At 37.5% G+C, this 17028-nt stretch overlaps 1 protein-coding gene across 1 annotated transcript in view; it reads right to left on the bottom strand.

Annotated features, from left to right (window-relative positions):
* LOC126815322 (uncharacterized) overlaps positions 1 to 16783 on the bottom strand; it is a 35495-nt gene extending 18712 nt beyond the window's left edge. The window contains exon 1 of the mRNA XM_050540898.2: positions 16685 to 16783. The gene's annotated coding sequence lies outside the window, so the exon portion shown is untranslated. The remainder of the gene's footprint in view (positions 1 to 16684) is intronic.
* Between the last annotated feature and the right edge of the window lie 245 nt (positions 16784 to 17028).

The raw sequence follows: 17028 nt of genomic DNA, 5'->3' as shown, positions 1-17028 counted from the left end.
TGGCCCTTGATATTAGGAAAAATCACTTTCTTGTTATCTTGTTCTCTATCCATCTCTCGAAAATGTGGGCGTATCCTGCCTGGTAGCCGCTGGTTTTAACGAATAATTGGTTTTGAAGTGATATCCCCTTACACACTGATATAACAACTCCTGAAAATCGTCAGTGTAGCTGTTACCGCAATCTAATTCAGCCGCAACAACATATGATTTCCTTTTATTGCGCGTTTCCGGATTCTTCAAATTTTTGTTACGGAACAACAAAACAAATATATCTGTATTGATAAAATATATTTGGAATGTTTTTAACCAGTGAACACATTGGCCTTTGCGGAAAATAAGCCTTGAGATTTCGAATCCAATTAATATTAATGTACTTTTTTCAATGTTTCGACACATTTTGCCCGAAAATCAAACTTTTATGTCCTGTGGTCGAAGAAAATCTACTCGTTCTGTTTATTCTGGACGAACGTACCGCGAAGCTAACGCCAACTTAATAACTGTCTTGAGGCGTCTACAAGAAGCTGGCCTGAAACAAAACTATAAGAAATGTAAATTTCTACAGCCTACATGTGAAGGTTTAGGTCACAAACTGGACAAAGATCGCATTCACCCAACGAATGAAAAGGTCACCGCTAATCAAAATGCACCATTGCCTACATCGGTGACAGAGTTAAAGTGTTATCTCGGATTGATTAACTACTACCACAAGTTCATGGATAATTAAGTTCGGTACTTGCACCACTGTACAAGTTACTACGTAACGACAAACCTTGGCATTGGGGGAAAGAACAGCAAAATGCGTTCGACAGGTCAAAGGGGCTTTTGCAGTCTTCAAGTGTTCTTGTACACTACAACCCTGACCTACAACTGATACTTAGTTGCGATGCCTCCCCATACGGAGTTGGCGCTGTTATCTCTCACCAAATGATAGATGGACCCGATAAACCAGTTGCATACGCATTTAGATTACCCGCGCCTGCCGAGAAAAACTATGCCCATATTGACCGAGAGGGCCTGGCTATCATGTTTGGATTAAAAAATTTCATTATACAGACTGACCATAAGGCACTGCTAGGACTTCTGATAGAAGATCGTTTGATTTCACCAATGGTTAGTGCAAGGATACAGCGTCGAACTACCAATACCATTTGAGCTATAAACGTGGCGATAGTAATGCTAATGCAGATGGATTAAGCAGACTTCCGGTACCTACACCATTTCGTCAATCCATAGTGACTGGAGACAACATTGCTAATACACCTGAATTCAGTTCATACAACAATACAACAACCGACAACATTGACTGAGTGTAGAACAAGGAGTGTTGTTGTGGGGAACTCAGGCCGTCCTCCCACCACAAGCCCGTGATCGCTTACTCAACGAGTTACATGAATGTCATCCAGGAATGGTCCGCATGAAAGGACTTGCCCGCAGTTACATCTGGTGGCCTGGGATGGATGGAGAAAAGGGTGAAAGAGTGTGAATTATGCCAAGTACACGCAAGCACATCCCCAGTCGCACCCTTACATCCACGGGAGTGGCCAGGACAGCCATGGATCGTATTAACAATGATACTCGTCATTGCGCTCACAGCAAGTACATTGGCGCTCATGTTGTATCGTCTTCGATGACAGACATCACACTAACACAGTTGCGCCAAACGTTTGCAACGTTAGGACTGCCAAGTACAATAGTGTCCGACGATGGTACCTGTTTCACCAGTAGCCAGTTTGAAGAGTTTTGTAAAATAAACGATATCGAACACATAACCAGCTCGCCCTACCATCCTGCAGATGACGGTGTAGCAGAACGGGCTGTACAGACCATTAAAGATGGACTTAAAAAGTCGACTGGTAATCTGGAAGATCGAATCTATCGCCTGTTGCTGACGTATCGGGTGACGCCACAAACAACAACTTAAGCTTGTGTTATCAATATGAATAAACAACAAGGTTCCTAAAACGAGTCCTTGGTGAACTCCAGATCGAAGTTGGCGGAATAGAATTACGGTTATCTTTTACAAGTGAAGTAGATTCTTGAAGATTTAAACAACCTGGTCTAATTCCATAATTCTACAAATCTAATATGAAAATGTAAAGTAAGATCTTTCAAATTAAATAACCCACGCTTAAAGGACGGTTATCTGATATAACAACGGCTACATGTCATCAAATTTATAATGTTGATGCTGTTAATATATATTTCTCTGGGTTATAAGATGAATTTACATAGGTAAGCAATAATAATAAGATAAACACATAACTATCTGTCATATTTCAAAATTATCACCCTCTTCAATGTCTGGGCTATGATTAAAACCGCGCTTTGGTGAGTTTCTCAACTTCGAAATGTATTTAATGTGAGTCTGGCAATGTAATTAATCTACATCGGTAGAGATCCTTGAAATAAAAGAGAAAATATCTTTAACTGACAACCCCTCAAATAATAAGCTACTCACAAGTCCATCTATTGTAGATTCAATTCTCATATATTGATGTATTTAACAACTTTATAACACAAATAAATCTAACGTGTTCAATTAAAATAATATTGAAGTTATCTTATATATCTTTTAAATGGTTTCTTTTTTAAACGTTATCATCGACAATTGAAGAAACATATACCACACGAATAACTATTTCTTTCAACAACCAATGATTTCATTCTCGACATTTTTGTGAAAAGAAATGAAACGTCCTACTGTTCTGTTCCGACTGGGCTAATGATAAGACGGCGACATTTTTGTACTTGAATTATTCTTAGCATGGGCTGTTTAATTAGTTAAAAAAAATATATAGTGTTACCTTTTCAAGTGATATGGTTTCTTTTTTTAAAAATGTATCCATAATTGAAGAAACATATACCACAAGAAAAGCTCTAAATTTCTTTCGTGTAACAACCAATGATTTAAATCCGCATGGGCTGTTGTATTACTTAATATAATGGTATAGTTTTAGTATTTTTATTTATAGATTGTAGTTTTTGTGTGGTCTGGATTATCAAAAGAAGTAGGTGTGTATGATTAAGACGGGTATATGTTAAAAGAAAACTTTATCTGGGTACTTTTACTATCATGACATAAGGATATTTGGATTGCCAAGTGTCTTGACCTCGGAATCTTACTTATGTGTATTGTAAAAACTTAACCTATTAGACGTTTTACCGTAACCTTTTCCAACAGCAGCTTTAACATTTACCGCTGATATGTATTAAGACATAAATCTTCTATATTCTATGGAATCCTATACTCTGTAGGGAGTATTGGCTATGGAATATTTTCAACATTCATATCGCTTAACTCTATGATTGATGTCAAGGTATTATCTATTTCCGTATTTTTATATGAGCATTGAGAATTGCATTTCTCAAAGCTGAAAAATGCAGTAAACAGGATAAGAGAAGTGTTTAAAATATTTATATTTTTTGACAAACATTAGTGGACTAAAAAAGTACTCGGACGACATTTTAATCGGCAATCTATTATCAGAAATAATACAGTGTAGTGTGACTATAATTAAGGGCGGATGTCCGGTTTAGGGGTTCGTTATAAATGAATCGTAGGCTTAAATAATTACCTTCCCAGTTATTTATACCAAATAGTTTTACAATTCAAATATTGGGTTTGTGTTCAAAACAATATCACTTCTCGACATCGCATTTAAGTGGTGGGACCATTGTTCTGTTGTTGTGTGCACAACTTTGGATAGGCAAGTCTTAAGCACTGTTTAGACGATCTTAAATTTGTTAAAACCATGACCATCATGCAAATGCCTATCAAAGTGTATGGACTTTCTCAGAGGTTATTCATCTAATAGCTTTACATGAGACAAACCACAGCATCACACAATGAGTCTTGTCATCAACATTTTCCCTCGAATCTTTGTTTGTTTTGCTTCAAACTTCATCATGCAAATGTGGACGGAAATCTACAATGAATCTGGGCATCATTAAACAAATAAAGTATGATGGTATTTTGGAAAAATGTATGATGGTTCGAATAGTGTAAAAATACATGGTTTGGCAGTGTCAGATTCGTTGTATACAATCTCAAAAGAACACTCCCTTATCGTTATGACTTTCTTGGAGTCAATTTTCACAACATCCATAAAAAAAATCTAGGGAAAGGGTCAGACACTTTCGACTACATATAGTGTAAATTAGACTTAAATTTGAAAAATAAATGACCATTGGATTATTTAGTACGTGGTTGTTGCAAATACACAATATCAACAATAATTGTACTGTTTTCTTTTTAAATTGTTAACTTAACCGGGTAATGTATTTAACAGTAAAGCTTGATTTATTATAATCTCAATTTAATTTGTTTTTAAGTAAATTTACAGACAACTTTACACCACATACATTATCTGTTGGTTTTTTTTCTAGTGTTGAAGTTAATTGAGACTGATAATTTTCTTCTTCGCTCCACTTCAAATACCTTCTACGTAAACAGATAAGTTTGTTTAAATGTTTTAAGTAGAGTAATATAAACATATTTTATTGGCGATCCTCGAACGATAAACATCAGAAATATTTAAAATAAGTATTTAACAACAAATGTAAATTTAATTTATCATTTTTATATTTCATTTACAAAACCACAAACCTGCATTTTATAGTCCCTTTGAGAGAAGGGTATTGACGGGTTGGGTGTCGTGCACGATGTGGAGTAGTCACCCTGTTATAATTTATCATGTTTATGTTTCATCTACGAACTCTCAGCCCAGTATTTTATAGCCCCGTTGTGATGAGTATGGACACAGATCACTAAAGATTTCCCCATTGACTCCAATGTTAATTCTCGTATCTTAGACCGGCTCTAACTTTTTCCCAAATTTTCGTTGGGTAGAACGCTTTCTACCACAGATGGAGCAACATGTGGCAACCACTTGCCCAAAAGCACGTATGAGGTTCTTCATGAAAAACTTGAGATACACAAGCTGGAAGTAGAGACAAGTAAACATGCAATTGCAGGCCCTACATTTCAACGTAACTAACCTCTCAACTCTTGTATCCTTCCGCATCAAAATTATGAATATTCACCAAAACCTGGCAGAAAATGTATTTTCAAACCCTTTTCCTCAATTCTACACCAAAAAGTCAACAAAAATCGCCACGCAAAAGGGGGAAAAAGGAAAAGGGAGAGGAAGACTAAAAATAGCTTTGGCCCTTGTTTGGTGATCTGTGTCCGTATGGAAGGCTTGGATGTGGAGTAGTCGCCCTTTTTTTTCTTTCCATAGAATTTATATAATAAAATACAATCTCACAGAGATGGATACAGGTCCGTCCGTCGATCCGCTATAACCATTGCTCTTGGACAATCTATTTATACATAAGGGATATGCTGACAATTTATAACACTTTAATTGTTATCAACTAAGTTATACTGACAATTTATAACACTTTAATTGTTATCAACTAAGTAGTAAGAAAATTGCATATTTATTGTGTCCAAACAGATCGAGCAAAGGTATTTCTATTTTGTTTGCCATTTCTGATCACGTGGCAGTAATTTTTTATACGCCCACATTTTCATGTGGACGTATTATGCCGTCGCCCCTGTCCGTCCGGACGTCTGGACGTCCGTCCGTCCGTCCACAATTTGTTTTTGGACACTCTAGAGGTCACAATTCTTATCCGATTTTGACGAAACTTGAAATATAGGTTTATCTCCAAAAGATCTCGGCTGCTTTCGATATTGGCATGTATCGGATCGAAACTTCATTGATTATGGCCCCTGTTTGTACGAAAAATCACGTTTTTAGCTTGTGGACCCTAAAGAGGTCACAATTTTTATCCGATTTTGTTGAAACTTGAAAGGTAAGTTTATAACCCAAAGATCTCGGGTCCTTTCGATATTCGCGCATATCGGATCATAACTTCCTGAATTATGGCCCCTGATTGTACTCAAAATCGCGTTTTAGCTTGTGGACCCTATAGAAGTCATAAATTTAATCCGATTTAAAAACCCGTATTATTATATCACCGTTACACCCTAAGGGTGAATGAGTTCGAATTTCGTGAAAATCGGCCCGAAATTGACAGACAAAATGGCCGCCGTTCGTTCTCAAATAGCGTAAAAATATGGTATATCAAGATTATGGACCCTATAGACGTCACAATTTTTATCCGATTTTGTTGAAACTTGAAATTTAAGTTTATAACCCAAAGATCTCGGTTCCTTGCGATATTTGCGCATATCGGTTGGTAACTTCCTGAATTATGGCCCCTGATTGTACGAAAAATCGCGTTTTTAGCTTGTGGACCCTATAGAGGTCATAATTTTTTTCGATTTAAAAAACTGTATTATTATATCACTGTTACACCCAAAGGACGACTGAATTCGAATTTCGTGAAAATCAACCCAAAATTGACAGACAAAATGGCCGCCATTCGTTCTCATATAGCGTAAAAATATGGTATATCAAGGTTGTGGACCCTATAGAGGTCACAATTTTTATCCGATTTTGTTAAAACTTGAAATGTAAGTTTATAACACAACGATCTCAGTTCCTTTCGATATTCGCGCATATTGAATTTTAATTTCCTGAATTATGGCCCTTGATATTAGGAAAAATCACTTTCTTGTTATCTTGTTCTCTATCCATCTCTCGAAAATGTGGGCGTATCCTGCCTGGTAGCCGCTGGTTTTAACGAATAATTGGTTTTGAAGTGATATCCCCTTACACACTGATATAACAACTCCTGAAAATCGTCAGTGTAGCTGTTACCGCAATCTAATTCAGCCGCAACAACATATGATTTCCTTTTATTGCGCGTTTCCGGATTCTTCAAATTTTTGTTACGGAACAACAAAACAAATATATCTGTATTGATAAAATATATTTGGAATGTTTTTAACCAGTGAACACATTGGCCTTTGCGGAAAATAAGCCTTGAGATTTCGAATCCAATTAATATTAATGTACTTTTTTCAATGTTTCGACACATTTTGCCCGAAAATCAAACTTTTATGTCCTGTGGTCGAAGAAAATCTACTCGTTCTGTTTATTCTGGACGAACGTACCGCGAAGCTAACGCCAACTTAATAACTGTCTTGAGGCGTCTACAAGAAGCTGGCCTGAAACAAAACTATAAGAAATGTAAATTTCTACAGCCTACATGTGAAGGTTTAGGTCACAAACTGGACAAAGATCGCATTCACCCAACGAATGAAAAGGTCACCGCTAATCAAAATGCACCATTGCCTACATCGGTGACAGAGTTAAAGTGTTATCTCGGATTGATTAACTACTACCACAAGTTCATGGATAATTAAGTTCGGTACTTGCACCACTGTACAAGTTACTACGTAACGACAAACCTTGGCATTGGGGGAAAGAACAGCAAAATGCGTTCGACAGGTCAAAGGGGCTTTTGCAGTCTTCAAGTGTTCTTGTACACTACAACCCTGACCTACAACTGATACTTAGTTGCGATGCCTCCCCATACGGAGTTGGCGCTGTTATCTCTCACCAAATGATAGATGGACCCGATAAACCAGTTGCATACGCATTTAGATTACCCGCGCCTGCCGAGAAAAACTATGCCCATATTGACCGAGAGGGCCTGGCTATCATGTTTGGATTAAAAAATTTCATTATACAGACTGACCATAAGGCACTGCTAGGACTTCTGATAGAAGATCGTTTGATTTCACCAATGGTTAGTGCAAGGATACAGCGTCGAACTACCAATACCATTTGAGCTATAAACGTGGCGATAGTAATGCTAATGCAGATGGATTAAGCAGACTTCCGGTACCTACACCATTTCGTCAATCCATAGTGACTGGAGACAACATTGCTAATACACCTGAATTCAGTTCATACAACAATACAACAACCGACAACATTGACTGAGTGTAGAACAAGGAGTGTTGTTGTGGGGAACTCAGGCCGTCCTCCCACCACAAGCCCGTGATCGCTTACTCAACGAGTTACATGAATGTCATCCAGGAATGGTCCGCATGAAAGGACTTGCCCGCAGTTACATCTGGTGGCCTGGGATGGATGGAGAAAAGGGTGAAAGAGTGTGAATTATGCCAAGTACACGCAAGCACATCCCCAGTCGCACCCTTACATCCACGGGAGTGGCCAGGACAGCCATGGATCGTATTAACAATGATACTCGTCATTGCGCTCACAGCAAGTACATTGGCGCTCATGTTGTATCGTCTTCGATGACAGACATCACACTAACACAGTTGCGCCAAACGTTTGCAACGTTAGGACTGCCAAGTACAATAGTGTCCGACGATGGTACCTGTTTCACCAGTAGCCAGTTTGAAGAGTTTTGTAAAATAAACGATATCGAACACATAACCAGCTCGCCCTACCATCCTGCAGATGACGGTGTAGCAGAACGGGCTGTACAGACCATTAAAGATGGACTTAAAAAGTCGACTGGTAATCTGGAAGATCGAATCTATCGCCTGTTGCTGACGTATCGGGTGACGCCACAAACAACAACTGGAAAACCACCAGCTGAACTACTATTTAAAATAAAACCGAAGACACGACTTGCTCTTGTTTTGCTGTCAATGCAAAATCGTGTCCTCACAAAGCAAGAATATGACGTACAGCATCACAACTTGCACGCCATGGATCGTGTATTTTATGCTGGAGACACTGTGTGGACTCTAATTTTCAAGGGAAGCCAAAATGGTTACCTGGTCTTATTGAACAAAAGTTAGGTCCAGTAACATTCAGCGTAAAGTTGGTTGATGGTCGAATTTTTCGTCGACACCAGGGTCACCTTCGTAAGCATTATCCTGACGAAGAAAGATCGCCAAAGCCAGAACTTTAAACTCCTGTGCCGCCATTCTTACCCATTCCACCATGGCCACTCACTGCCTGGCAACACTAGTAAACCATCAGCTCTACTTGAACCGTCCATAGAAAGTCCCGAGATTAATTCTCACATTGCCAGAACAACTGCTAGTTCCACCTGAGCCTGAAGCCCGAACTACTCCGAATCCTGAGATTGTGCGTCGTTCTAACCGTATAATAAAAAAAAACCCTGCCAGATTGGACTTATAAAATAATTTTAAAATTATAAATATTTTAAAAAGGAACTTTTTCAAATTCAAAGTTTGATACTCTAGACATTGTTTCAACTTAAGGGGGGAGGGATGTTATGTTTGAGTTGATAATCTAAATCCTTGTCTATATTTTATACTATGTATGTTTGCTGCGCATGCTCTATATGCCCTCTTCCGTTCTAAGAATAAGCATGTGCTTGTTGGCCTAGGTTCATTTTATGAGTGTCTGAAAAGCCCGGTTAATCCCTTTACGGTTCAATATACGACACTACCTTTGGACAAAGAGCTTTTGCTGTTGCTGCCGCTGAAAGATGGAATACACTCCCAGTTGAACTCCGTTTTGTGACTCCTTTATCAATCTTCAAATCTCGACTAAAAACTCATCTTTTCGGTTCAATATACGACACTACCTTTGGTCAAAGAGCGTTTGCTGTTGCTGCCGCTGAAAGATGCAATGCACTCCGAGTTGAACTCCGTTTTGTGACTTCTTTGTCAATCTTCAAATCTCGATTAAAAGGTCGTCTTTTCAAAATTCACTGCAGAAATTGACAAAAAATTCAAAAAAACTTAGAGCCAAAAGACTTTTGTATAGTTGTATGCGCTATGAGCACGATTTGTGGATTTGGCGCTATATATACTCTTTATTAGAGGTAACCAGTGTATGTTAATAACAAGCCAATTGCCTACACGTGAACATAAACAGTTCATATGGGCGGCTTATCTGACGGCCCCATTTCACTCGCAAAGAGATACACTGTCAAAAGTGAAAATGGACGTTTTTGATTTTTGTCTTAATAATGAGTAATTGCTCCACCAATCCTCAGACATTCAGCAATTCGTCGTGGCATGCTTCTAAGTTCTAATTAACCGTCCAATCACGATTTGGGGCAATCTGACCAACTCCTCTTGCAGTGCCAATTCTTGCAGTGTTGTCGGTTGACGTTGACGTCGACGAACACGTCCCCCGATCATGTCCCAGACATGGTCTATAGGGGAAAGGTCAGGACTTGTGGCTGGCCAAGGCATATGGACAATATGGTGACTCTGGAGGTAGTCATTCACGACACGAGCGCGGTGGGCACGGGAATTATCATTTTGAAAGATGAAACGTCGACCTGCACGTTGAGCAAAGGGCAGAACTATCGGTGCCAGGATGTGGCCACGGTAGTACACACCAGTCATCCTTCCTGAACAGTATGCAAGTCCGTTCTGTGATTCCTCCCCACACCATAACAGACCCACGCCCGAATCTGCCATGCTGTCTGGCGTTTACCTTAGCACGACGCGAGCACGCCTATCGGTGAAATCCAGAGTAAATCTGGGCTCATCTGAGAACATTACACCCGCCCATCGACGATTACCCCAATTTCTACGCTGCCTACACCAGTGACGCCTGTTTGCCATGTGCTGGCGAGTTAAAGGAGGCACAACACGCGGTCGTCGCGCATGCAAATGGGCTGCCTGTAGCCGATTTCTAATCGTTTGGGGTGTAACTCGAATTCCTGTAACTTGGTACAAGTTTACAGAAAGCTGATTGACTGTTTGTCCTCGACTTCGCAGGACCTGCGTAGGAATGTATCGATCCTGGGCTTGTGTAGTGGCTCTAGGACGACCTGAACGAGGTCTATCATCAGCATTGTGTGTTTGCTGGTACCGGTTCCAGTCTGCTGATCACAGACTGTGACACATTAAGCATGTTGGCTACTGCTTGCTGTGTAGAACCCATTTGAAGCATGCCAATAGCACGTTCATCATGTTGAAGACGTCTCACTGCAAATTAAACGTAACACACTAAAGCAAAGATACGCTAAACAGTAAATCTTAGGCAAGAACCGATAGGAAAGCAAACATGGATAGGATAAACCAGCACGCAGAAGTTTTCATCAACCCTTCCTTGAAGTGTCAAATTTGACAATGAACCCCTCCCACGTAGGTGTATGGCGCTATTGCGTGTCGCACGGGCAGCTCAGTGGTTCTTTTGGGAGATAAGTTCTTCATCTGTGAACATACTCTCAAAGCATGTCAAGTGTCCATGACTATTGATCATCACAACCTACATAGGTGTTTGCATTTCAATATCCCCTACGAAGAGTATAAATAGACATATTATTATTATTATTGTAAACATTTCATTTTGTTCGGGTCTGTAGAAAATACTACTTTTGATACTAGGTTAATCTTGAACTGAGTAATCCTGTACTTGTCTTCTTTCATCTGTGTAGTAGAACTACTGTATGTTTGAACCCAGCTCTATCTATTATGTAAAACTATTTCAACTATGTAGTACTTACATTACAATCAATTTACCACATCTTATATTAATTATTGTTATGTAGTCATCGTTTTTAATTGGTTGTAAACAGCATGTTATTTCTGTACATTCATTTATTTTATTACTCTTTTATCATAAAACATGCTAGTCAAATCTAATTTAAACTATAGTGCTTTAAACTAAACAACAACTACTAGTCTAATAGCACAATTATCTTATAGCACATAAACTGCGTCTATTACGGAAAGTCAGCTTTCTTTTAAATTATTACACAGTTATATAATTATATGAATCATCAATGCATTAATTAAGCACTCTACACATGTTAACGAAAGATTAACTTTGGTGACGTAACTTTATTACGGAGGATGGTGAGGGGCACAAATCCAGGGGCAAATAATTCGTCTGAAATCGATTCTCTATCAATAGATATTATATCAGGTAAGGAACGCAGTGTCAAAGAAAGGTGGGATGAAAGTCCATGACATTACATTCCGCCAACCAGTCGAAATACTCACTAGTTAGACAATCAAGTTTGATTTATTTGCCCTGAATTTGGTAATCTCGTTTACGAACATGAAGATAATAGGGTTTAGAAATATTAGGCCTAATTAGCGTAGGTTTCATGCTATTTTTCGTGTTAGAGACGTCTTTTGAGGGGGCGGGGAAGGGCATTACACTTTAATATAATACATTATTTAGAAAAAAAATGGGCGTCTAATTCAGAAGCTGTAAACAATATAGATAGACTATTAGCAATCTGATTAAAATACAGATCTATATTCGTTTCTTTTTTTTATATATTTTTGATGGCCTACACTACATGAAGATCCGAAAAGTTGTACTGGAAGGTCGTGTCATAGGTCGTACGAGCGGCTTTTGACCCTATGACGTCAGACATTGATTAATTAATCAATCAGCGTTGACGTTTCTAGTGGTTTACCCACAGTTCCGTACATGGTGCGCCAAGAACTCGCCGTAACAAACCGTTTCATTGGCTAATTCCTCACTGCAACCAAAACGCCGGTATTATAACAACTCTTCCGGATCCTAGCGTAGTAAAGAAAAGTAAAACGAAATTTTGAACTATAAAAACGAAACGAAATAGGATCTGTGTTTTAATCAGACTGGACTATTAGATACCTGCAGCTGAGAATTCAGCCTGCATTGTATTATCTACATGTACTTGTTAGTAAAAGTTCAATTCTATTTCTTCTTATCTACAATCTGCTTTCCATTTATATTTATCTTTGCCTTCTTAATTCACACAGAAATAAGTTCACAAGTATTCTAGTGGAATAATACGATATATACGTATTTGATATTTTTTCCAACTTACTAATTATAAAGTTCATGTAGTCATTTCATTAAATGAGTTATTAGGCTTACTATAATTATTTATCTTATTTATATTATTGAATACCCTAACTTCACTGAAGTAGCTCTTTAAAGCGGTAATACGCTTTAGTTGGAAGTTGGTGAGTAGAAGAAACGCTACTGTTCATGTAATATTTACCCCCTCCTCTCGGTACTGTAAAATTTACCATAGAATTAAAATGAATATGTGTTAGTCTCAAATTACTAAAGCATTAAATTGACAAGATGTTAACCCAATGCTTTCCTTTAGATAGGATGCTCTTCGTTCTACAGAATCGCACAGAGCAATTTATTTGAACCCGACACCACAGTGCTGCCGACTGTCTGGTAGCTTCGGCTTTTGAAGTTACCACCCTAGTTCGTTATAAATAGTGACATTAGATACACACTTTTCATCTTAGAAAAGTTTATAACGAACATATTTGTCTTACAGTTGTGTATTCGAAACACTCTGCATATTATCCGGCGTCTTTAATTTCACTAACTTTTACGTGAACAAATCGCAAGCATCTCCACATGCGAACTTTACAACAAAATGTATGCTAGTCCTGGTAACCCACACGAGGTGTTATTTCTGTAGACAGATAACATTGTTATTGTTATTCATAGAAAGGTATTATTTCAATAACCGGTGCATCTATTTGCAGAACGTGTTATGTGTATTTATATTTCTTTTATTTATACACCGACTCAACTTGGACTGCAACAATAATATCTTCTCATACATTATTACATAAGCATGAAGTGTGTTCAATCTAAAACATGGGTGTTCCTGTAAATAGTCGATTGATTAACCAAAACTATGGCTTAATATAATACAAACCCAAGTGTTCAATATCCCCTACAAGATGCACGACTAGATAACAACTGGTGAAAGAATATTTTATTGCAATATTTTTATTTCAGTTATGGTAACCTGGTGTACTAGATTAGATGAGCTAACGTTGTTCTAATGAACGGGTAAAAAATGATACATTGAAGCACTGTACATGGGTTGTTATAGGTGAAATATAACGGGTATTCTGATTTGTCAACCCCAAGTAGTCAAACGTTTGACCAAAGATTGAACAAGTTGGAAGCCTTCATCAGAAATAGCCTATATACTTACATATCAGACAGATTGGAAATGATCGCCATCAAAATTTATACAGTATACGACTCTTTTAGAGAGCTGGCATCGGTGCGAGCTAATTAAATTCTATTTTTTTTTTTGGAAGTATTAGCAATATAGGTGTTTGAAGTATATCTGGATAAAAAAATATCCCCTGTTTAGTGTAAATGGGTATATAAAATGAGTAAAAAGCATTATTATGTAAACAATGCATGCGCCCTCCAGCCAATGATTCAAGCCGCGTGATATGATGTAACTAGGGCCGGATTAACAACGGTGCATGGTGTGGCCCAGATGCCCCCCACACAAATCTCAGTTACAGAAAAAAGGATATAAGTGGCAGTGATGGGATCCTCCGAGGCCCGCCATCAAGGGCAAGGTAAAGTGACACCTTTTTGTCACAATACCTGAAAAGATTAAAAAATTATTTCAAAAACCAGAACAATGGCCCTTGGATACAAAAGTCTAATATAAAAAAAAATTACTCACAGACCATTTTTTTTATATTACCACTGGCCCTTTAAACTCATCTTGTGATCACCGAGGCGTAAATGTATGGTGAAAATATCGCAAAATGTCCAACAAACGCGGTTACATCTACAAGAATTATTTGAACTTTCTGACGTTACTTATCACACGCAACTATTGTCCCATGGTGTGTACAACAACCGTCAAGACTCGCTTTTTCAATTAACCTCTCTCTATTAATGTAATACGTATTTCGTTATGTTAGGTACATACTCGCATGTGCTTTAGCCGTTTTGGTATTTCGTCTCCATCTTCTTCTCCAGTGACCATCTGTTGACATATCACTGAAGCACGAATAATCGCCAGGTTGATCGAACCTCCCGACGGAATACAAATCGAGGGAAATCAATTATTTACATACCTATATATTTTTAAAAGCCCTAACCATTGCATTTTCTTTCTGATCACCCATTAAATACAATCCGTACTTCCGAAGACAGCGCAAATGACATTCACAGGCATTACTCCGCGTTCAGTGAGTTTTTTACTCAAGTTTATAATTTGCTTTAATATGTGTCATATTAAGTGGCATACTGTTTGACACAATTTTTGTCACTTTACCTTGTCCTTAAGTAAATTGGGTGGCCGAAAAGTTAACGCGTGCACATTTGATCAAAAGGTTCTCTCACTGCTAAAGACCCTTACGCGCTAGCGAATTATCGAAATAAATTTGAACCATGTGTTAGTCCCGAAATGACCAATTTTGTATCCAGAGGACATCAAACCTATTATTGTAATTCGATGACACATCAGCAATATGAAGGCTATTTGTGAACAATGTAGCACACAATGTTAAATGCAGTCACATTCATAACTTCGTGTACCTCATCATAGGGGCAATATGGTGTCATATTATCTTACCCTTATGCTAGAAAATATGCATACTCTGTCCAGATGGCAAGTGGTCTTTAATACCGATTACATAATCATCCAGTAGATCTATTCTTATTTATCTCAAGTGATGACTAAAATTTACCAGTTATCAACATGCAGGCATTGACATTATCTCTAACAGCTTGTTAAGACTTATCTACATGATAATATTATTACTCAACCAAATTTCACGATAAGACATTATCACGTCGTATAAGGTTTATTTACGCTTTCCCATATGATAACTCTTCTTATTTTCTTGGCCAGTCTCAAAGTGCAACAAGTTAAGGAATCGGTAAGTTTAGATATAGTGAAAATGTCAATTCGACTATAGGTTAAAAGTTGAGATAACAAAATAACCACTTACATGCACGTGTAAAATTGTACTAGTTGTACGTGTGCATGTCAAATGATAGTATAAATGTGGAGAGTAGAAGCTTTACATGCCCTTATCGCTCTCTTCTTAAAGAATTCAGTTATTATATACAGGACCCTATGTATGAAGCACTTAAAAAGAATACCCCCAACACCCCTAAATAAAAAGATTGGTTACCAGACAACGAAAAATATGCCCACAGCAGCTAAGTCGCCCAATAGTCCACAATGTTTGTCGCTACGGGAGCATTTTATCAGAAATAATTAAAATTCCTTACGGTGCAAAATATCTATATGTATGACGATAAATATTTTCTTTATGAACATAATATAAAAATCCGGAAACATTACAAAAAGTAGTACCAATGATAATCGTAGGATCTACTCCCTTCATTTATACTCACAGGAGTCAATTAGTTTGGTAACAGCCATATAGCTAAAATATATTTTCTGATGTGTTCTAGCAAGTCACGCTGCTTTTAGTTTTTTATGCTTGAAATTTGTTTTAGGTTTTGCGAAAGGAAGCAACATTTAACGGCAAGATAACATATGTTAGTACAATATAAATGTATATACAGAGACGGTTTAATGTTATTAAATTGAATAACTGTTCTAAACACTATTATACAATAATATGTTTCCAATTAATTGTCTTATATATTGGTAATTTTTCTAAACAATAGTTCTATAAAACAAACAATAGAGAGAAAAAATATAATTCTGTTTCACTTCAAACTGGCCACAAGGTAGCTAAAGTTTGAGCCGATTACTGAGTTAGCAATTGTCTATGTTTAAGGCGGATTGTGTGTATCAATGCACCCTTTGTTATGGTTAGATTTCTCAAATTACTGATATTACAACTTTCATCTCTCATATATTATTAGCGAAATGTTCTCAGAACTTGGTAAGACATCAAAACGGAGTGGGTTTGTGGGTGTAAAATACTATATTAGTTATAACGATCAGAATCACAGACAAGCAAATAAAAAATAATATATGATAGTTCTGGTACATAACAATCAGATCAAAATAATAATTTCTTACTAGTACGTGACGTATTTAAAGGTTATCGTCTGACCTTTGCCAATACTATAAATAATATTACCCGCGATGTAAGTAGGCGTTACAATCCTCTTCAAACCCTCTTCTAAAATTCAAGCCCAAACCATGGATCCAGTTAGCTTTAAGTACTAGTAGTGACAGATTATGGTTACCTTTTCTAGAACACTTGGTATAATATGTGCCAATACTAATATGAATAAACAAATACATGTATTAGTATTTTAATATTACAATTTTCCTGTTATATAAAGCAAATCTAAAACAAATTATCGTCATTCATATCACCACGTTTTGGCAAAGAGTCTGGATTTCTAGAATGTTTTCTTTCATGTTTATATGCATGTAGGTTTGACATGGCAGTTCGTTAAACTTGTTTATGAACCGATG

The sequence above is a fragment of the Patella vulgata genome, chromosome 3, assembly GCF_932274485.2.
Source record: "Patella vulgata chromosome 3, xgPatVulg1.2, whole genome shotgun sequence".
Taxonomy (NCBI): Eukaryota; Metazoa; Mollusca; class Gastropoda; family Patellidae; genus Patella; species Patella vulgata.
Note: the sequence above shows the minus strand (reverse complement) of the source record. Positions and strands in the feature narration are given on the sequence as shown.